The 23,435-nt window shown below is 43.6% G+C and overlaps 1 protein-coding gene and 1 long non-coding RNA gene across 2 annotated transcripts in view; one reads left to right on the top strand and one right to left on the bottom strand.

Annotated features, from left to right (window-relative positions):
* The window catches only part of SLC39A10 (solute carrier family 39 member 10), a 50,218-nt gene extending 35,280 nt beyond the window's left edge, over positions 1-14,938 (bottom strand). Inside the window, exon 1 of the mRNA XM_073546701.1 lies at positions 14,800-14,938. The gene's annotated coding sequence lies outside the window, so the exon portion shown is untranslated. The remainder of the gene's footprint in view (positions 1-14,799) is intronic.
* A 34-nt stretch (positions 14,939-14,972) lies between these two features.
* Positions 14,973-19,132, top strand: LOC141049864 (uncharacterized). Its single transcript, XR_012220457.1, has 2 exons — positions 14,973-15,092; positions 18,864-19,132. It is a non-coding gene; the product is annotated as an uncharacterized lncRNA (long non-coding RNA).
* The last annotated feature ends 4,303 nt before the right edge of the window (positions 19,133-23,435 follow it).

The raw sequence follows: 23,435 nt of genomic DNA, 5'->3' as shown, positions 1-23,435 counted from the left end.
TAATAATAACAACAACAATAATAACAATGCACCAGCCACAATCATGGGAATGAAATTCAACTCCAGTTTCTATGGGTCATTTTTAATTTCAAGTGAAATTAAAATTAATCACTCTGAAATTACTTCAAAATCTTGCATGAAAGCAGTTTGTTGCTCAAAGTAAAAAATAAATAAAAACTGGCATTTTCTTTGACAGCTCCATAATAAGAACTCCTTTATAACAAAAAGCCTGCTAAATCGCAAATAATCCTACTTATCTTTACTATATTCACCAAGAAATACAACAAACCAGAAAAGCACACTTCACATAAGAGTAAAAAAGCAAAGAAAACAAATATTAAATAGTAAAAAAGGGACCACAAGACACCAAGTGCTGCTTACCAAACTTGTAGACATACCTACAGCAATAATGGCTATTTATCCTCTCTTCAAGGTTTCACCACAATAGAAAAAATCCTGAGACTAAATCCAGGAGACATTTTATAGCACTTCCACACTTGGGGGAAGGGCTTGTAGACACAATGTTAAGGAACGCTACACAGTGAAACTATTAATTTTTTTTTTCTTACCAAGTTTCCCCACAAGTAGTATATTCTCTGAAAAGTTTCATGTGACAGAGATACTTTGTGGAGGGCATCCTCAAGGCCAGGAGAACTTTCAGAAATAATAGTAACATTGTATGTATAAAAAGAACAAACTGTCTCCCACGCTGTTTATTATTTCTCAGTAACCTATACATGCAAGTATGGGAGCTGGGAATGTTGGACAGAGCAACAAATTCAAATTCTGGGGTGTTCACACTAGACTAGTCATTACACTACCTGTGGAAGCAGGATGAAACACGCGTCGGGGTGGAGGGACACTGGACCTGACCTGCACCAGGGTAAAGTCTTACTACAGAGCAATACGATTTAGGCAGAAAAAGGCCAGAATCGCTGCACTTGAGCAGACGATCAGGAATTGGCAGCGCTGCGTCCAAAGCGCTGCCATCAATCTCGTCCACTATGCTGTAACATCTGGACACAAGTATGCAGCATCCAACCCGCAGCATTTACTGACCATCTGAACATAACCTAACACAACCAGCTCACCCCTCCACTTGAGTGCACGGAGGGTGAGCAGGTTGTAAAGGGGTAGGATTAAGAAGTATCACTACGAAACACGTCAATCATAACAGTTCTCTTGTGGGACGTTTTTTCCCCTGTCTTTGATCTGGCCATCACATTTTCAGTAGATTCAAATAAATTCCCTTTTTAACAAAGTGCTGGATTACATGCTGTCCTTTGGACGGCCAAATACTGTACTTCGCAATCACTGAATTTGGCTGCTACTGATATTATACTGTTCCCCATGTGTCCCATATGCCCTTTGTACAGGTCTATTATGTGTCCTTCATTCTGTGAGGCACCTTTGCTTTTAACATGTATTATATTTTGTATTAATAAACTGACATTTTAATAACAGTTTCACTTTATTTCCTTGGCCATATATACATAATGATCCAGGAATTGAGATTTCCTCCAAGAACGGGATAGCATAAAACCAAGGCTGTGGAGTGGGTGTCTATTTTGGTGGAGTCAGAATAAAATGGACCGACTCCGAAAATATTTAATAAATTGGGTACAGTAGTATAATGCAGGATGTGCTGTGTTTTCATGAGAACTTGGGAAAGTTATGAAATGTCCTATAAATGTCTGTTCAGTTCCTGATCTATGGATCTCGGCTGTTAGGGTATGTTCCCATGGTCAGTAAACGCTGCGGGTTGGACGCAGCATACATCCGCAGCGTCAAACCAGTAGCGGCCAGATGATAAAGCATAGTGGATGGTATTTAATGAAATCCCATCTCCACTATGTGTGCACGGACGCCTCCGGCTTCCCTGCGAAGACGCACATGAGGCGTGTCTTTTCAGACCGCAGCAGCTTGTCAATTTACTTTATGTAGCGGAGACGCTCTGTCTCCACTGCGTAAATTACCCATTCACTATCATTAGATGCGGTAAAACAGCATTATCATCTAAGGCCTGTTTCACACATCAGTTTTTTCTGTCAGTTGCAATTCGTCAAAATAGCGGAAAACGGATCCACCTGCGTACGGACATCAACGTGTGCCACTGGACCGTTATTGTTTTGGACGGATCCGGCGAAGGAAGAAATTTTAAGGAACCGCTGCCTGAGGAGACAGAGAGAGACTTTTTTCTCAGCCACCAGATCGGAATTTAGGGTTAAATTTACTGCAAAGGCGATTCTGGTGGGCATGTGCAGTGTAAAGTGCGGATCCGGCCAGCCAGAAAAACGTTGCATTGTCCATCCAGTCTTGTCAGCGGACGCCAAAATCTTGGCGGATCCGCAAAAAAACGGATCCAACACAGCTTACTACGCATGTGTACTAATTTAAATAGTGTCATACCTTGTTTCAGCCGGAAGTACACATACTCTGCAGTTCTTGCGATGAGCTGATTGCGAGAACTGCTGTGCAAGTGACCACTAGGGTGACCGGATCTCATATGGGGGGGAAAAAAATGTCAGAATCTTGTTCGTCTGGACCCCACAAAACGATTCCCCTTTCCAGATATCGAGAGAGCCAAAATTTGAGTTCGATCAAACGACGTTAACCCGTGCCGCTCGTCGCTCAAAGTTTGAAAAAATCCAAATTGAGGTATTTTAAGATTTAGGTATTTTGCATAGTCTGTTAGACTATAAAGAATGTGACAACAACATTGCAGAAATAGCCCTGACCAAATTTTCGAACCATTTGTGGTATTTGAATGCAGAGTTGGTGGGATTATCGTTTTTTTGATCCCACCATTACAGACAATGAAAAGTTGTTAATGGCTAATAAATTGCTCAGTAGCACAGATGAACCAACAGAGCACGCTAACTACATGAGTTGATAATTTTACATAGTTATCTAATCTATTCTAGAGCTTTTGTTAAAGTAGTTTTTGAAACGTCAGAATATAATGCTCGGCATTTGCTTACAACTTGCAGGACATATTGCTTTTGTTCTTCATCTTTTGTCAGAAGGTCGTTAAAGTCGGTTACTTCCTACCCCTTTTAATTTTTCTTTCCTAACTTTTGGATTTACAACCCTAGCGTGCTCTGATGGTTCATCTGTGCTACTGAGCAATTTATTAGCCATTAACAACTTTTCATTGTCTGTAATGGTGGGATCAAAAAACGATAATCCCACCAACTCTGCATTCAAATACCACAAATGGTTCTAAAATTTGGTCAGGGCTATTTCTGCAATGTTGTTGTCACATTCTTTATAGTCTAACAGACTATGCAAAATACCTAAATCTTAAAATACCTCAATTTGGATTTTTTCAAACTTTGAGCGACGAGCGGCACGGGTTAACGTCGTTTGATCGAGCTCAAATTTTGGCTCTCTCAATATCTGGAAAGGGGAATCGTTTTGTGGGGTCCAGACGGACAAAATTCCGACATCGATTTTTTGCGGTCACCCTAGTGACCACCATGGACGGGGTTATCTCCGGTCACTAGCCAAGCTCTCACGATCAGCTGACCGCAAGAACTGCAGTGCACTTGACCGCCGGGGACATCTCCGGTGATCATCTACAAGCTCCGCTGTGTCTGGATATCATGCTGAGTGGTGGCATACAGATTTATCGGTGTGCCCAACCCTGACTTATGGCTTTATCTTGCACTCCAGCAAAACACTTCAGTCATCATCTGCTTATCTGTTTCAGTCTACCTAGTAAACTTGGAAAGTCAGCTCCAAGAAACACAAGCTATTTATTGTGTCTGAAAAAAAATTGCTCAAGTGAGTATTTCCACGGGCCGACCGGTAAGCAGACTGGCGATTGTTTCATAATCTGTCTAGCCTCCTGCCGCACGTCTGTGCCTACAGGATGATTGCCAATTCTATAGTTTTGTGGGCAATGAAAATCATTGTTCTTGGCAGCGCATGTCCAACATGCACAGGACTATATGTGGTGCCATGAGCAATGATTTTTTCTTTTAAGCAAGCAAAAATAATTTCACCTGATGAACGAGTGTTTTGCTCATTCATCTGGTGCTTGGCAGCCTGTTTAGACAGGCCAAAATTTGGAAACAAGAATGGTAAGGAATGCTTGCTCCATATTAAAACGGGTTGTCAGCACAGAATGACTTCACACAAAGTACAGGCGCTCGCCGTTCCGTGTTGGGGCCAATCATTTATGTACACCTTCCCACCTGCTGGTTTTCCACCTATTTTGGTATCTATCTCTGTCCCGATTAAGCCAAAGCTGTCAAGGAACAGAGAGGGTGAAGATAGACGGAAAACAAGCAGGTAGGAAACGGAAAGTGTATATAAATCGATTGGATCCGCCGGAGAGCACCTGTACTTGGTAGGAACAGTCATTCTGTGCTGACAGTCCCTTTAACATTCACACGGGGAACAGGAGGGGATATTCCCCAAAGTTCAAGAAAAAAAAAAAACAAAACATGATTTGGATTTCTTTTTGACAACGCCTTTATCTACTTTATATAGCAGCTTCCTTATTGTACCGTGTAACATAGTCAAGGCAATCATTGTGTGTAGCAATCCAGCAACAGCTGCAAGAGCCTCACCAACACATATTTTGCTCTGAATTCAGCACAGATTCGAGTCTGCAGCACACAATTCTATATTGTGGATATCAAATCCACAGCAGCAGTGTACACTGCAGATTCTCAGCAGCCAGGAGAAAGCTGTAATTCACATATTACAGGGGACATCCAGAGCCGCTGACTTCTGCTGCTGATGAGGCGTATTGCCCACGTCCTATTCCATTGAATGTGAACGGTTCCGTAAGTCATGGTAACGCTGGTACCGTGTTTACCCCATACCCCTGGACTGCAATAGCTGCCAAGTTTCTGTAGCAAAATCCATTGCAGATATGCACTTCACAATACAAAAAGTGGATTTTTCGCCAACGTAAGCGGACATGAGCATCGGTCACCAGCTGAGAATCTTCTCCACACCATGATATGCATTGAGCAAACCCTTAAATGACCACGTCCATTAACCCCTTAAGGACACCAGCTTTTTTCGGTTTTGCATTTTCTTTTCTCGCTCCCCTTCCTGCCAGAGCCATAACTTTTTTTATTTTTCAGTCTATATGGCCATGTGAGGGCTTGTTTTTCGCGGGACGAGTTGTACTTTTGAACGACACCATTGGTTTTAGCATGTCTTGTACTTGAAAACAGGAAAAAAAACTTTCAAGTGAGGTGAAACTGAAAAAAAAAGTGCAATCTCGCCCATGTTTTTTGTTTGGCTTTTTTGCTGGGTTCACTAAATGCTAAAACTGACCGGCCATTATGATTCTCCAGGACATTGCGAGTTCATAGACACCAAACATGTCTACGTTCTTTTTTATCTAAGTGGTGAAAGAACATTACAAATTTAGATAAGAAAAAAAAAAAAAATTGCGCCATCTCCTTTTTTCGTGCTCTCTTGTTAGGTGAGGGCTTATTTTTTGCGCGTCGAGCTGATGTTTTTAATGATACCACTTTTATGCAGATACGATCATTTGATCACCCGTTATTGCATTTTAATACAATGTCGCGGCGACCAAAAAAAGCATTTCTGGCGTTTTGATTTTTTTCCTGTTACGCTGATTAGTGATGGGGTTAATCTTTTTTGATAGATCAGGCGATTCTGAATGCGGCAATACCCAATATGGGTGTTTGATTTTTTTTTTATTGTTTTATTTTGAATGGGGCAAAAGGGATGATTGAAACTTTCATATTTTTTAAAACTTTTTTTTTTTTTTTTTTAATTTCGGCATGCTTCCAATAGCCTCCATGGGAGGCTATAAGCTGCCACAACTTGATCAGCTCTGCTACATATAGTCGATGAGCAGATCTCCTATATGTAGCAGAATTACAGCATTGCTATGAGTGCTGACCACTTTCATAGACATTTACAGAAGCAAATACAAAAAATTAAACCCACCGTATTTTTCTGAGTATAAGACGCACCCCAAGTTTTGAGTAGAAAAATGGGAATTTTTTTTTTTTTTAAATAAAATGGTGGTGCTTCTTAAAATCCATGCATCTTAATGCTTACCAGGGGATGGTGGCTGCGGTGAAGCGGGGTCCCAGGGTCACTGCTGTAGGAGGCAGAAGCTGGGTGATGCTGTAAGCTGGGATGAGGGGGTGTCTGGCGCTGATGCCCTGGGGTGTGCAGCGGGTTTCTCTGCTAATATTTTGTGAAAGTCCAGAGTCACCGGCTGTTCTTCCCCTGTGCGGTGGACTCCGGTCGCGGAAGGGGGGGGGGGGGGTCGTCATCAAGATCTCGGGAGATGACTGATGAGATTTCATGCGCCAACTCCCCTGGAGTCCACCACAAAGGAAACCATAGAAGAACTGCCGGGGGCTCTGGACTTTCACAACATATCGACAGAGCCCCCCGCCCCTGTCAGCATCGCACACCCCGGCCCGCAGCAACGGTACCAATAAGATATATACGCATTACAAGATGCACCCATTTCCTCCCCCAAAAAATGGGGGATGGGGGGGGGGTTGGGCATCTTATAATGCGTAAATACAGTATTATGTGATATAATTACACCTCCGTCCAGTCACTATGACAACTGCTATTTGTTTAGGATTCCGCAATATAGATTTTCATTTCACAGCACTTTTCTGAGAAGTTTAAAGCTGATTTTCAGTTGCCCCCGTGATGATTTGTTAAACTTCAGGTCACTTCTAGCCTTCGGAAAACCTTATTCCCATGACCAGCACCATGTGATCATCACAGACTTGCATCACATTCACACAAGCGTAAATTCCCTTCGTAAATCCTCCATGTATGATTAATTCCCTTTAGATGTGTTTTTCTAACTCACAATGGACCTACATTGTCTGAGTAATAGAACAACCTAGTGACTGAACGATCTTTCACCATCACACCAAAACCTTTAGGCAACATAAATATATTCTCCAAAATGAGACTGCAGAGGAAGAACTAGTTACAGTCTCTATTAGGACAAAACGTGTCATCAGAAAATCTGTAATCCAGATATTAAAGGCTCTATGTTTTGCAGTGACATCCAGAGTCGCTGACGTGTACTGCACATCCCACTGAGCGTGATCGGCTCCATATAACCCTTTCCGAATGGACGATTCATACAATGAACTGGAAACAGGACCAACATTTCAAGTATTCTAGAATTGCGCAAAAAAAAAAAAAAAAAAAAAGGAATTCTACATTTCCATTTCAACTTTAAAATGTCAATTCTGCTGTAAAAAAGATGTGGTAATGTTTAACCATTTAAGGACCAGAGGTTTTTTTGGTTTTGCATTTTCGTGTTTCGCTCCCCTTCTTCCCAGAGCCATAACTTTTTTATTTTTTGGTTGAAATGGCCATGTGGGCTTGTTTTTTGCTGGATGAGTTGTACTTTTGAACGACACTATTGGTTTTACCGTGTCGTGTACTCGAAAACGGGGAAACAAAACTCCAAGTGAAATTGCAAAAATAAAAAAAGTGCACGATCCCACAGCTGTTTGTTTTTGTTTTTTTTTCAATAGGTTCACTAAATGCTAAAACTGACCTGCCTTTATGATTCTCCAGGTCATTACGAGTTCATAGACACCAAACATGTCTAGGTTTTTTTTATTTAAGTGGTGAAAAAAAATTCTAAAGTTCAAAAAAAAAAAAAAATTGCATCATTTTTTGATACCCGTAGTGTCAACATTTTTCGTGATCTCGGGTTGGGTGAGGGCTTATTTTTTTGCATGCCGAGCTGACGATTTTATTGGTATCACTTTGGTGCAGATACGATCTTTTGATCGACCGTTATTGCAATTTAATGCAATGTTGATGCGAAAAAAAAATGTGATTCTGGCGCTTTGAATTTTTTTCTCGTTACACCGTTTAGCCATAAGGGTTAATTCTTTCTTTTATATTGATAGATTGGGCGATTCTCAATGTGGCGATACCAAATAGAGTTTGACAGCGGCATTTAACAGGTTAATAGCCACGGGTGGATCACAATTCCACCAGCGGCTGTTTCGGGCACATGTCAGCTGTACGAAACAGCTAACATGTGACAGGAAAGATGTGGGCTCACCGCCCGAGCCCACATCATAGGGAGGGAGTCCGACATTGGCGTACCATTACATCGGAAAGGGGTTAATGTGTGATAATGTGTGCAAACTGTAAAGTGCTGCGGAATATGTTAGTGTTATATAAAAATAAAGATTATTAATGTAAAAAAAAAAAAAATTGGGATTCATAAAATAAAGTTGTGTTGCGCACGGAGCTCTGCAAGGGGTTGTGTTAAGTGTGGCAATTATTTTTTGTTGATACCATTTTAAGATGGATACAAAGTTTTAACTCGCTTAATTTTATTTTTTTGAGATTTTGTAGTGACCAGAGGGGGGGGGAATCAATTCTGGGGTTTTAATATCTTACTGCAGTTACTGGTCGTTTTAGTTTTAGATTTTCATAGATGGGTCTTTAACCCCTCTCTGACCTCAGACGTACTATTCCATCCATGTGACCTGGGACTTACTGCCCATGGACGGGATAGTACGTCATGTGCGATCAGCCTCGCGAACGGGGTGTGTGCGGATGATCGCGGCCGGGTGTCAGCTGATTCTCACAGCTGACCTCATGGCACTTTAATCTCCGGAATACTGCGATGGAACACGATTGCAGTATTCCGGGAGCAGGTAGAGGAGCCGACAACCCCCCTGCCTTTGGATCGGAGATCCCGCGGCGTGACGCACGGTCCCGATTGCTGCCATGGAGACCCGATGTCGTCATGACGACATCTGGGTCTCCACTGCTGAGAGACTTCCTGTTGTGCGCAGTGCATGTCAGGAAGTCTCTCAGGTTAGTGTTATAGAAACTGCAGCACTGACAGCAATTATCGCATGCAGATCTACATGCACAAAATGAGTGTCCCATAGGGGGACAAAGTGTAAAAAAGAATTAAATATAAAAAAAATTTTTTTAAATAATTGTAAATATATTTTTTAAAAAAAAAACAATATTCCATCAATATTTTAAAAAAATCTAAATAATAAAAGTACACATTTAGTATCGCCGCATCCGTAACGACCTGACCTATAAAAATGTCCCATTAGTTAACCCCTTTAGCAAACACCATAAAAAAAGGCACAAAACAATGCTTTATCATATTGCCGAACAAAAAGTGGAATAACACGAAATCAAAAAGACAGATATAAACAAACATGGTACCGCTGAAAATGTCATCTTGTCCCGCAAAAAACAAGCTGCCATATAGCTCCATCACCGGAAAAAGTTATAGCTCTCAGAATAAGGTGACAAAAATAATTATTTTTTATATAAAATAGTTTATTGTATAAAAGCGCTAAAACATTAAAAATTATATAAATGAGGTATCGCTGTCATTGTACTAACCCGAAGAATAAAACCGCTTTATCAATTTTACCACCCGCGGAACGGTATAAACGCATCCCCCCAAAAGAAATTCACGAATTGCTGGCTTTTGTTCATTCTGCCTCCCAAAAATCGGAATAAAAAGCGATCCAAAAATGTCATGTGCCCGAAAATGGTACCAATGAAAACGTCAACTCGGCCCGCAAAAAACAAGACCTCACATGACTCAGTGGGTCAAAATATGGAAAAATTATAGCTCTCAAAACGTAGTGATGCAAAAACTATTTTTTGCAATAAAAATGGTCTTTTAGTGTGTGACAGCTGCCAAACATAGAAACCAGCTATAAAAACCACTATAAATAGTAAATCAAACCCCTTCTATCACCCAATTAGTTAGGGAAAAATAATAAAATAAAAAAAATTATTTATTTCCATTTTCCCATTAGGGCTAGAGTTGGGGTTAGTGGCGCCTGAGCAGTAGCATCTATCCGCACTTCTGCGGCGCCATTTTGCTAGAGGAAAAAAAAAAAGTCTCCACCAAGATGGCATCGGCGGGCCTGCGCAGTAGCATCTATCAGATCGCCGATGGATGTTACTGTGCAGGTGCGGCCAATTTTGAAAGAGACTTATTTTTCAAAATCAATGTATATGATAAAATAAAACAGTTTAACGCACATTCTAGGTGTGATCATGCTGCAGGGCAGGCGCCGATGTCCGCTGAAGGAGAGTTTAATTTTTATTCAATACATATAACAATCAGTATGTAAAATAGGGGGCAGGTCAGTGAGGGATCAGTGACCTATCAGAAGCCATAAAGAAGAATACCTAATCAGAGCATCACGTGAAGACCCCCCCACAGGCCGCCCCAAAGCACAGGAATATCAATAACTGAAAAAATAGAACAAACAACAAGCGGTTAAAAGTAGCAGAATGTTCATTCCTTATGCAACTTCCAGTAGACTGCGCTCACCAATTACTGAAAATAAGAAACTGGTGCAAAAACAGCAAAACCTCCAGAAACGCAGCATCAAGAAAAATACTGTCCTGAAGTGACTTCACCTAAGAAAACCTTGGCACGTCAATCGGAGTCTTGAAGGCACGGTGTGCACATAGGGTGATTTTTCTAGTTGTTTCTCTGACAGTGGATGTTTATTTTTCTTTTTTTGTGTGATTGTTTTCCTCCTCCATTGGGCTGTGTGCACACGCTGCGGATTTTGCTGCGGTGTACAGTACCATGATTCCCTATGGGAATCAAAAACCGCAATGCAGACGGTGCGGAATTTTCCGCGCGGATTATCTGCGGTTTTCAATCCGCAGAAAGAATTGACATGTCAATTCTTTCTGCGGATTCTGCTGCGGTTTGCCATCTCCTCCATTGAGGAGATGAAAAACCGCAGGGCAAAACTGCAGAGCAATCCGCAGGTCTTTTGACCTGCGGATTTTACAGAATCCGCACCTAATCCGCAGCGTGTGCACACAGCCTTGAATAGTGAATAAGACGCTAGCAGTTTTTAAAGTAAAACGACGGCAAAACCCTCCAAACGTCTCACTGACTTGTATTATATGGGGCAAAGAGTCTTCCAAGTGGAAAATGCAAGAACGGACAGATCAGTACTTTTAACCCCTCAGTGGGTTTAGAAACCTAGAGGGATTAAAAGTTGTTTAAAAGCCTGATCATATGCACAGCAAGGGTTTTATTTTTTACAAAATGCTCATTTCCACAGCAGAATATTCCATATGCACACACGTTTCCTGACTTAATTGGAAAACTGCTGTGTTTTTACAGACTACTGCAAATCACTTCTTTCAGCGTTTCTTTCTCCCATAGAAGCAATGAATAAGCACAAAAAAATGCATGCATCAGGTTTTACTGTGTTTTTGGTACAAGGAAAGGAAGGAACTTGCATCATTTTTTTTTTTTTTTTGGGGGGGGGGGGGAGCTAATCTATCAGCATGCACAGGAGCTTACAAAAACACAGAAAAAGCTTAATAATAATCTTTATTTTTATATAGCGCTAACATATTCCGCAGCGCTTCACAGTTTGCACACATTTTCATCACTGTCCCCGATGGGGCTCACAATCTAAATTCCCTATCAGTATGTTTTTGGAGTGTGGGAGGAAACCGGAGTGCCCGGAGGAAACCCACGCAAACACGGGGAGAACATACAAACTCCTTGCTTAATGTGTGAACACAGCCAAAGAGAAAGTTTACTTACCAGATTCCCTACTTCTCACACTTGACCCCACTATGAATAAGTCCAGGATCACACTTTTCTGCTAGTCAGGTGGTCCGGAACTACATAATAGGGTGAGGCAGATGGAGTCACTTTGTCCTACCTCTGTTACAGCAGTCACTCAAGTGTGGTTTGGCCACCTAAAGAAGGGCCAGCTGAAATAGAGGCCGGACGGAGCCCACCAAGCCAGCTAATAACTCCATCTTTACCCACAAGAGACAAAATCCAGTATAGCATGCCAGTTAAAACATACAATGCTTTATTTAATAAATTCAGAATAGAATAATACCCTAAAAATATATTACTTTATATCAAACAACATCACAAGGCCACTACTGAACCATTAGGCTGTGTGCACACGCTGCGGATTTTGCTGCGGTTCCGCAGCGGTTTTGGCCGCTGCGGACCCGCAGCAGTTTCTGCTGCGGTGTACAGTACAATGATTCCCTATGGGAATCAAAAACCGCAGTGCAGACGGTGCGGAATTTTCCGCGCGGATTATCTGCGGTTTTCAATCCGCAGAAAGAATTGACATGTCAATTCTTTCTGCGGATTCTCCTGCGGTTTGCCATCTCCTCCATTGAGGAGATGAAAAACCGCAGGGCAAAACCGCAGAGCAATCCGCAGGTAAAACCGCAGGTCTTTTGACCTGCGGTTTCACCTGCGGATTGTACAAAATCCGCGCGGATGAATCCGCACCTTTTCCGCAGCGTTTGCACACAGCCTTAGGGAAAAAGACAACGTCATTAGCCTGACCTACAAATCATGTGTGACTATGTATAAAGCAATTAGCCCTAAGAGCCGTGTAAAATCTACTATACCTAGGGCCGGCAGCGCCAAAACACAGCTGTACTTAATAAAGGAGTTAGGGCCCCGCTACACGTAGCAATGTCCCAGCAATCCCACCAACGATCCGACGTGGATGGGATCGCTGGGACTTAGACAGCCCCTCCAGCGATCAGGACCAGCGAGCAAGCTGGTTTCCAATGTAAATAGCGGGTATCCAAGAGCCGCACGGCTCCTAGATACCCGCGGTTTGCATTGGAAACCAGCGTGCAGTGTCGCTGATCGCTGGCTCCTGCAGCGATGTGCTCTGGCCAGCGGGAGACCAACAATCAAAGGCCCAGGACGATCAGCGATACCCGGCAGGGGGGCCGGTCGCTGATCCATGTCACACACAGCGATGTCGCTGGCGAGATCGCTGTGGCCTCTCAAAATCAGCGACATCGCTGTGTGTGACGGGGCCTTTATGTCCAAAACCCTTACATAGATAGTGGTCTGCTGTATACGGTCTTCCCCTAGCGCCCCAACGCACGTTTCGTCGACTCTTAGGGCTAATTGCTTTATACATAGTCACACATGATTTGTAGGTCAGGCTTATGACGATGTCTTTTTCCCTAAGGGTTCAGTAGTGGCCTTGTGATGTTTGATATAAAGTAATATATTTTTATGGTATTATTCTATTCTGAATTTATTAAATAAAGCATTGTATGTTTTAATTGGCATGCTATACCGGATTTTGTCTCTTGTGGTTAATGTCTTTAGTCAGTTTTGGTGCCCTGTTCATTCTTATGGGTATACGTGTTATATAATAACTCCGTCTGCAGGCAACCTGTCGGGCCGCAGGGTCTCCTGCCCAGGAGGTCCAGTGTCAGACACATATGGAGGCGAGAAAGGCACAGCCAGTCCAGGTATTGGGGGCCATATAAGGACCATGAAACACCTGTGTGAGCCCGGCCTCACAGCCTACACGGCGCAGACTTATTAGCCACCTCTGGCCTGAAAACGCATGCTGCACCCAGATGATCCAGAATAGTGGATTTCAAGAAATCCCATGCCCACTATGCGTGCACCGACGCTCACGGCTCACCTGCGGAGACGAGCGTGTGGTGCGTCTCTCCAGACCGCAGAATGTCTATCATGCGGAGACTGGAGCCCCTACAGGCTTTTAAGACTGTGTTCATACGTCTTTTTTTTGCGTTTTCGCGGCGTTTAATGCGCGATTTTGCCGTGAAACCGCAAAAAAAACAGCATCCCATGCAATCCTATGGGATTCCGCAATGCTGTGCTAATGCTGCCGATTTTACCGCGGTGGAATTGCATTGCGGAAAAATACGCAGCATGCTCATTATTTTGCAGAATCGCGACGATCCCGCACCCACAGGATTGCATTGTTCCGCTTACTTCCCGCATGTGGCTGTGCACACCATGCGAAACGTAAGCAGAACATTTGCAGATGGTACCCACGGTCCAGAGGAGAGGAGACTGTCCTCCGGGCTTTGGGTACCATATCCCTGTAAAAAATAGAATAAAAAATGGTGTTACATTCACCTTCCGGCGTCCCGCCTTCCCGGGCCTCAGTGATGCTCCTGTTCCCAGTAATGCCTTGTGAGACCTTTGATGACATCGCGGTCTCGCGATAATGTAGCGGTCCCTATTCCTCACGAGATCGCTACATTATTGCGAGACCGCAACGTCAAAGGTCTCACAAGGCATTACTGGGAACAGGAGCATCGCTGAGGCCCGGGAAGGCTGCGCGGGATGCCTCAAGGTGAATACAACCCGATTTTTTATATCTTTTACTACTGATGCTGCATAGGCAGCCTCAATAGTAAGAAGTTGGTCACTCTTGTCAAACACTATGTATGACCAACCTGTCAATCAGTTTTACAAGCGATGCTACAGATCACTTGGAAAACGCTAGCATTCTGCAAGCTAATTACGCTTGCAAGTCGCTAGTTTTTCCGCGGGAATTTAAAATGCGATTTTCCCGCGGAATGAATTCCAGAACTCTCGCGGTAACTTCCGATACGTGTGCACACAGGCTCACCCTTGGACGCGGTGAATCCGCACGGCTCAGGGATCACAGAGGAGTCACCTGCGTTCAATAGCCGGCAGCGGACATGTGCTGCGTCCAATCCATGACTGTCTGCACATAACCGCAGGTCACAGGCACCGCCATAATCGGAGAGCGGCCACAGCCTGCGGGCCCCTGGGAAACCATCACACGTGGGAGCAGGACACCTAAACACGCTATAGGGAGCCGCCGCATGTGAAGGGGCAGCAGAGGCCGCACACTACAGCGGGGAGGTGGCAGAGGACAAAGGCTGCGGCGTCCCGGCACGTCCTGTATAGCGTGGCCACCTCCGCACGGACCCTCCACCACGTGTCCCGCCCCCCCAGCGCCCGGAGGAGCCCCTCACCTTATTCGTAGATACCCGTGGCTCCAAAGTGCCGGCCATTAGAGAACGCACCCCTCTCCCATAGCCCGCCAAGGCCTACAATTCCCGACTGCCCTTGCGCCTCGGTGAAGAGGTAGACTCCAGGTCGTGTCCAGCGAGGAGCTGCTCCCGTGATAAGTGACGTCACCGGAAGGGGCGCGGCCTCCCGTCCAGTGCTGCGGCAGGAAGCAGCGTTGGGCTGTTGTGGCTGCTGGGGACGAGCTCCTGAGAGGACGGAGGGCTGCACACTGCAGCTGATGCCTGTGCGAAGAGGAGTGAGTGCTCTGCGGATGGGGCTGCTGCTGGTTGCTTGGGGCTTGCACAGGACATGGTTTGCTGTTACTTGCGTGGGGCTGTGCATGGGTGAGGTCTGTTGTGTGGGGCTGCATGCTGGGGGCTGTGCGGGGAAGGGGTCATTTCCCCTACATGCGCTGAGGTGGGCATCACAGGAATGGGGGTGATGTTACTCGCATGAGGCTGTATGTTGGTGGAGTTGTGTCACTTGCGTGGGACTGCATGTGGGGGATGGGCTCTGCACAGGGAAGGGGCTGCTTGTTGGTTGGGGGAGGGTAATGTCACTTGTGGTTTTTTGCTCTTCTCCAACTTGGCTTAAGGCTAAGTGCACACGTACCGGAACTCTCGCGGAAATTCCGGAATTCCATTCCACGGGAAAATCGCATTTTAAATTCCCGCGATTTTCTCACAGAAAAACTAGCATTTTGCAAGCGTAATTAGCTTGCAAAATGCTAGCGTTCTCCAAGCGATCTGTAGCATCGCTTGGAGAACTGATTGACAGGTTGGTCACACTCGTCAAACATAGTGTTTGATGAGTATGACCAACTTTTTACTACTGAGGCCGCCTATGCAGCATCAGTAGTAAAAGATAGAATGTAAAAAAAAATAAAAAATGGTGTTATTCTTACCTTCCGACGTCCCGCGCAGGCGTTCCCAGTAATCCTTTGGGAAAATGCCTGCGATGACGTCAGTTCTTGCGGGATCGCGATGTCTCGCGGTAATTCGCGATCTCGCGAGAACGGACGCCATTGCGGGCATTTTCGCAAAGGATTACTGGGAACGGGAACGTGGAGAGAGGCGGGAATGCTGCGCGGGATGCCGGTAGGTAAGAATAACAATATTTTTTATTTTAAAATTCTATTTTTTACAGGGATATGGTACCCAAAGCCCGGAGGACAGTCTCCTCTCCTCCGGGCCGTGGGTACCATCCGCAAATGTTCTGCTTACTTTCCGCATGGTGTGCACAGCCACATGCGGGAAGTAAGCGGAACAATGCATTCCTATGGGTGCGGGATCGCCGCGATTCCGCAAATTAATGAGCATGCTGCGTTTTTTTACCGCAAAACGATTCCGCCGCGGTAAAAACCGCAGCATTAGCACAGCATTGGGGGATCCCATAGGAATGCATGGGATGCTTATTTTTCACGTTTTCGTGGCAAAATCGCGCGGTTAAAACCGCCGCAGAAACGCGAAAAAAACGCCACGTGTGAACTCAGCCTTATTCTACATATTGCTTTTGTAAAGTTGATTGTTCCTTTTCCAAACAATTTTATTAACCTTTTATAATAGAGCATACAAAAATGCAATATCGTGAGGCATTCATGACACATGAAAGAAAAAATAAAAAAACACAATCAGACTATAAATAATAAGAACTCATGGAAACATTTCCTGCTAGCGAGACCATTTCTTTATAAAGGAAGGAAAACAGCCATTCAGCAACGCCAATTTTTGCTCATGACTTTTGTAAAGTCAGCTTTGCAATGATATCGAGTGAAGAGGGCACTCGAGTGGATTTCCAATAAAACGCAATTTCATTGTTAGAAACCAACAGTAAATGAATAACCAATTTCCTAACAGAAGGATTCAAACGACTTGATCCAACGAGAGCAGGGCGAACTGAGGAGTCAGTGAAAAATCTGATTGATTTAAAATATGAGAAATAAGAGAGGAGATGTCGTCCCCAAAATGCTGAAAGACGTGGACAAAACCAAAATAAATGGGAAAGGCTACCATGATGCCCGCAGTCCCTCCAACAGAGAGGGGAGGTGGAAGGGTTGATGAAAGCTAGACGAGATGGTGAGTAGTACCATCTCGATATGATTTTAAAGTAGGACTCATGGAGAGCCACAGACATGGTAGCAGAATAGGTTAGAGACATGGTCAGTTCCCAAACATCTGGGGTAACAGAAAAATTCAAAATCGATTCCCATTTTTTCATATATGGGGATTTTATAAATGCAGAATCGTTGTTGAACCACTGGTAGATATAACGAGTGGACCAAAAAATATTATGGCCTGAGTTACATAAAATATTGACCGCTGGCTCCGATAGCGGAGGGCAACGAGTCACCAGTGGAGTCAAAAATTCTTTCAACATAGTAAAGTGTAGAAAAGCAGGGGAGGGAACTCTAAACCTACTCTTAAGATGAGAAAAAGATACAAATTTATGACCATCAAAGATGTCATTTAATTTAGAAATACCCCAGTCAGCCCAAGTAGAATGCAAATCTAATGAATAAACAGAGGCCAGAAAAGAGAGAGGAAGCCTCAACAGGAGTTGAATCCTAGAAAAACCACTCTTAAATTTAAAAATCTTCCTCCAAGCCACAATAGCAGCCATCAAAATTGGATGATTAGACTGAGATAAATGCTTAGATGTCAATAGATTCAAAATAAGAGAACAAGGAGGGGAATTTTTATTAAAATAAAATTCCAAGTCCGCCCATGACGGTATATGGCCAGTTGACCACCAACATAGACTTTGCTTAATAAGATTAGAGTAATAATAAGCTGAGATGTTAGGCAGTCCCATACCTCCATGTAACTTATGTTTGTATAACTGATTCGAAGCAATACGGGCCTTTTTATTTCCCCAAATAAATTAAGGCGTGTCTGCAGACTAGTTAAATAAGAAGTGGAAACAAGCAGGGGAAGGGATCTGAAAACATAAAGGATTTTGAAAAGGAATATTGATTTGGCTACTAGACATTTTCCCCACCAGGATAATTCTTTGTGTAAAAATTAAGGCCTTTAGAAATGGAGGCAATTAGGGAATCTAGGTTAGTGGAAATCAGATCCAAGGTTTCTAGAAAACCGCAGACCTAAATAAACAATTTCCCTCTCTGCCCAACCCCAAGAAGAGACAGCCTTTATACTCCTGATTTAAGAATTGGTGAGATTAAATTGGAAAATTTTGGATTTGGACTCATTAATCTTAAAATAGGATAGGGAGGAACATTTTTGAAGAAGGGATTGTAAATGTGGAATAGAGGAGCAGGGATTGGTGAGAGACAGGAGGACATCAGCATATAGACTGATCTTAAACTCCTGACCATCTGTTCGAACACCCTCTGTGGAGGAATGATCTCTGATTAATTGGGCTAGCGTTTCTATTGCAAGGGCAAAAAGCAATGGAGAGAGAGGACAACCCTGCCGGGTACCATTGGAAATGGGGAGGAAAAGTGATTATTAATGTAAATTTTTGCTTGAGGGTCAGAATATAAGGCCATAATTTTGATGATAAAGTCTAAATTAAATCCAAATTTTAGTAGGGAGCATCGGAGAAAGGTCCAATTCAAGCGATCAAACGCTTTTTCTGCATCTAATTAAATTAGAGCAGAAGGAACTTTTTGGGAATTGATTAACTTGATAATATTTATCAGCCGTCTGGTCCCTTCAATGGATTGCCGATGTTTGATAAAGCCAATTTTGTCCGTGGAAATTAATTTAGGCAGTATAATATTAAGATGATTAGCTAAAACTTTAGAGGTCAGTATTAATGAAATGGGACGATAATTAAGAATTTGATCAGGATTAGTATTGGGTTTGGAAATTAGTACGATTGTAGCATCTAAATTTTCTCTAGGGAAGGACGCAGCGGCATTAAAAAGTTTAGTTAAATAGGGGACAAGAATGTCGTGGAAAGACTTATAATAATTGTTACTTTTTAATAATTGTTGCTAAAGTTGATTGTTCTACATTTGTCTGTATTCATTTGTTTCTTTCTCCTTTTTGTTACCTTTTTACAGGATCCGTGTTTTAAGAAAACTGTGTGAGAATTGTGGGTTGAATTTTCAATAATGATAAATCTTGGTGCGCCATTAGTGAACAGTATCTGCCAGTTGGATCTGTCGGGGGTGTTCACACACTACGACTTGTTGGGGAGACTATCAGCAGCAATGTCCTCACCAGTGCAACTCAACCAAATTGTTCAGACCTCGCTGACCATTTCTTTGCTGTCCTCAGCAGCACCCCTTTAAAAATAAAATCTATACGTGAGCCTCACTTATGCACCCAATTTATCAGTTCCCAGCAGTGTCTCTGTGTATCCCAGCTTTCTTTGGTGACATAGCTTTCCATATTCATGTGGGACAAAACTTTTTTTTTTTTACCCTCTCCTATTGTATCCTCACCCATCCCTGTAGACTGTGAGCCCTCGCGGGCAGGGTCCCCTCTCCTTATGTACTTGTGTGTCCCTTGTCTTACACATGTTTACTATACTTGTCTATATTTCCCCTTTTCACATGTAAAGCGCCATGGAATAAATGGCGCTATATAAATGCATAATAATAATAATAAAGGGCCATCAGGTGATGACTGCTGGTTCCCTCACTGTTCCATAGGACGGACTCTGCCGGAGATCACACATATTTAAAAGAGAGGTAAAAATCCTCCTCTTAGCAATTTTTAGGAGTATTTTGTCCAGGAGGAGGACATAATTTACAGTAACTCAAGTCTATCTGACAGGTATACATCAGACCTGGGCAAAGTGCGGCATGAGGGCCAGTGGCTGTTCCTGCCTGGCTCGTGGACGGAGGCAGCTAAAGGGCTGAAATCAGTGGCCCACGAGCACCCTACCCTACCTGGCATCCCGATTTCACTCATATTTACATCCTCAGAATTAGGGCTGTGGAGTTGGAGCCAGTGTCCTTTTCAGTGAAGTCGGAGTTGGCATAAAATGGACAGACTCCTAAAAATTGTAAAAAATTGGGTGCAGTATTTAAATGCAGGATGTGCTGAATATTTTTTCATAAGAATTTGTGAAAGTTATGAAATGTCCTATAAATGTCTGTTCTGTTCTTGATTTAAGGATCTCAGCTTTTAGTTGAGATGAATCTTTGCTGCACTTTATGTACATGCTCGGTAGTAAAGTTCTCCTCTGCAGATCAGAGCAAAAAGGCACTGATAAAGAAAGCAGCGGTGAAGGTAAAAATCCAGCTCTCACAAAATCCGATATAAAGACAAATCTTTAATAGTAACTCAATAAAACATAGGCATTGTTGTGTGTAGCCTGAGAGGAGAGAGGTGGGTAATAAAAATAACCAGACGTGTTTCGAACAAGTATCGTGTTCGAAACGCATCAGGTTATTTTCATTACCCACCTCTCTCCTCTCAGGCTACGCACAACAATGCCTATGTTTTATTGAGTTACTATGGATTTTTACCTTCATCTTTGCATTGCTTCTACCTCTGGCAGAAACAATATCCTGTTCTCCACATACGAAGTCCTTCATGAGGTTGAGCTGAACAATATTTTTTTCTTATACTGATGAGTAATGTCTTCAGCCCTGCACTCATCTCAAGAACTGCTAGTGTGAACAGAATTAAGGCAAGTACTCCTTAAATCATAGCTATTAAATGTTCAATAAATTGTGCATAAATCAATAGTCCAGTGTATGTTTTCTCTGTGTGCTTCATGCTTTAGTTTGCTTTTCCTTCTTTGCTCATGTTTGGAGAGGTTAGGCTGGTTTCACATTTGCGTCTGTGCGCAGCATTTGATCCCCATAGCTGCGCCTGCGTCATGCGTACATATATTTAACATGGTGTACGCAGGGACATGCATTCACTTGTGGATGCGTACGCATGCGTCGTTTTGCGGGGTCCAGCGAACGAAGCGTTGCATTTTTTGAGGCATCAAAAATCCTTCAAGTATGCGGATGAGTGTGTAAAAAAAACAAACAAAAAAAAACGCATTACTGTCTATGGGAACGCATGTGTTCTTCACACAAATCATGTCCAGGAAATGAGACACGCCCATTGGGTGTGGCTTTTGTAAAGGAAATTCTCCAAACACATGAAAAAAACGCATGCACACGCAGCGGTTTTTTGATGTCATTTGTAAGCTGATGTGGATAAAAAACGCTGCGTTAGCATGCATTTGCACATGCAGAAGATACGCTGTGCACATATACGTGAATGTGAACCTAGCCTTAGTTGATCTGATGCTGTTCATGTTATTAGCTCCGCAGGCAATTTCAGTTTCTTTCTAGGGTATGATTCAGCACAAACTTGCTTGCTCCCTCCTCCCCTCTTCATAGACTGTGAAGCATCATGATGTGAAACATTTACTGAGCTGTACCCTAAGAAACACCTGAGATTTGAAGATCAGAGTAAAGCTTTCTAATAAATATAACCATTTTTTATCTGTATATTGATAGGTAAGATAGAGATGCTACTGCGCAGGTGTCCGCGCTATTTTGCTGGATGTAAATTTGTTTTTTCAAAGCCAAGAATATGTAAAATAGGAGGCAGGTCACTGAGGGCTCAGTGATCTGTCATAAGCCCATAAGGAGACCGTAAGCAGACCGCCACAAAGCCCCGCCCCGAAGCAGCAAAATCTCATTAACTGAAAACTTCAAATAAAGATTAAATAACAACTAGAGTTGAGCAAATATCTTTGGGTCTCTGCTTATTTGGCAAACTATAGCGCTTACTGAATAAGCTGCAGAGGGAACCCAGCTTCCTGCATCGCGCCGGCTGATCAGATGATCGCCGCTGTAGCTGCATGTGTCGTGGCTGTGTCACAGCACATGCATGGAGAGCCTGTGTGCTGGCCTCTCCATGCATGTGCTGTGACAAAGTCGCAACATGCAGCTGTGGCGGCGATCAGCTCATCAGCCGCCGCGATCCTGGAAGTTGGGCTCCCACTGTAGCTTATTCGGCAAGCGCTATAGCTTGCCGAATAAGCGGGGAATCGAAGATATTCGCTCAACTCTAATAATAACCACAAGACGGATTTCATCAACCAAGTCATCGTTTTAAATAGTATTACAGAGCCAACCTGACAGTGTCTATTTTACTGAGCATAATCCTACTGAAAGGTTCGCTTTAATGGAGAAATGGCCGCAAACTTGGTGATTCTCTGGAAAGATAAAGTATTAGAAAATTAGTGCTTGAAGAAGCACTTAACCAAAAAGAAGATCTTAAAAAGACTTGAGACACTTAATTTTTTTTTTAAAGGGATGCTGCACACATCGAGTGAACTATTTTGCTATCAACGTTTGATTTGTGACAACAAGAATGTTGTTACCAAGACCGTGACAGTAAAAGATACTAAAGCTCATCACACAAGTCAGTTTCTCCAGTCCTTAGTGGAATAAGTTCTGCAAGATTATGAACTCAAAAAAGAACAGGTCCTTGCTAAAAGACAATGCTTCAAACATAAGTACAATTAAACTGATGAATGAGCATAATGAAGGTGAACTGAAGCTAGAAGAAAACTTCAGATTCAGTATGAGATAGAAGGCCACAGTTTTGCAACTGAGACAAACATTTCCAAAGAACAGGAAAATGATACTGTAACAACTCTGCCGGCATCACTGCATGGCCTCCTATCCCCCACCTGCCTTACACACCAACTTACTCACTACTCCGGGCCATGCGGTGAGTTCTGTCTTCTGCCGGCTCCATGCTGTATGCCCCCTGCCTGCTCTCTGCATACTTCCTGGCTGTGCATAGGGTTGGGGCGCCAGCACTCTCTGGCTTATTGAGTCAGTGTGCACCTGCCTAATGTGTCCCCGGCCAATTGTCAAGAGGTCTCCAGTACTTAAGGCATCCTCACCCATAGGATGATGCCTGAGCAACTATTTCCCTCAGTCATTGTCTTGCTGCTGAGGCGCCAGGCCCTGTCCTGTTTCAGCCTTCTCTGGGGGCTGCATACCCAGATCTGTTTCAGTGCGCTTGGTGTTTTATGTTTCCACCTCCCTGAGGGCTACATACTCAAGCCTGTGTCTTTGTCCAGTATTTGTTCCCGTGTCCATCCTTGTGTGTGCTGTGTCTTATTCCTGTATCTTATCCTGTTCCTGACGTCTGAACTCAGTACTAACCTCTGTTTGTCTCCTTGTCTGTGGCTCCTTTCCCTGCTGTGTCTATCCTTGTGTCCTCTCTGCCTGCCTGTGCTCCGCACTCTTGCGGCTCTGCCTTTGCTCCGCACTCTTGCGGCTCTGCCTTTGATCCGCGCTCTTGCGGCTCTGCCTTTGCTCCGCGCTCTTGCGGCTCTGCCTTTGCTCCGTGCTCCTAGCGGTTTAGCTCGCTGCACTGAAACCAGCGTCTCTTCTGCTCGTCGCTCTGCAACCTTGCACTTCTGCTTCGTACTCGTTCCGCTTCCTGCGGCTCTTTATCTGTCCCTGCTCATCCAGTCTGAACAGGTCCCTACCTGTTCCCACACACTACTCTTACATGTCTGTGTTACCGTCCTTCCCGAGCCCGTCCCTGCTTCTCCAGTCTGAACAGGTCTCTACCTATTCCATACACCACTCTTTCCTGCCTGTGTCCCTGTGCCTTTCAAGTAAGCTCCTGCCCTTTGTGTCTCAGCCGTGCCT

The sequence above is a fragment of the Dendrobates tinctorius genome, unplaced genomic scaffold, assembly GCF_039654945.1.
Source record: "Dendrobates tinctorius isolate UK_male_01 unplaced genomic scaffold, ASM3965494v1 ptg000150l, whole genome shotgun sequence".
NCBI classification, from domain to species: domain Eukaryota; kingdom Metazoa; phylum Chordata; class Amphibia; order Anura; family Dendrobatidae; genus Dendrobates; species Dendrobates tinctorius.
This window is presented reverse-complemented; position numbering and strand designations above follow the sequence as displayed.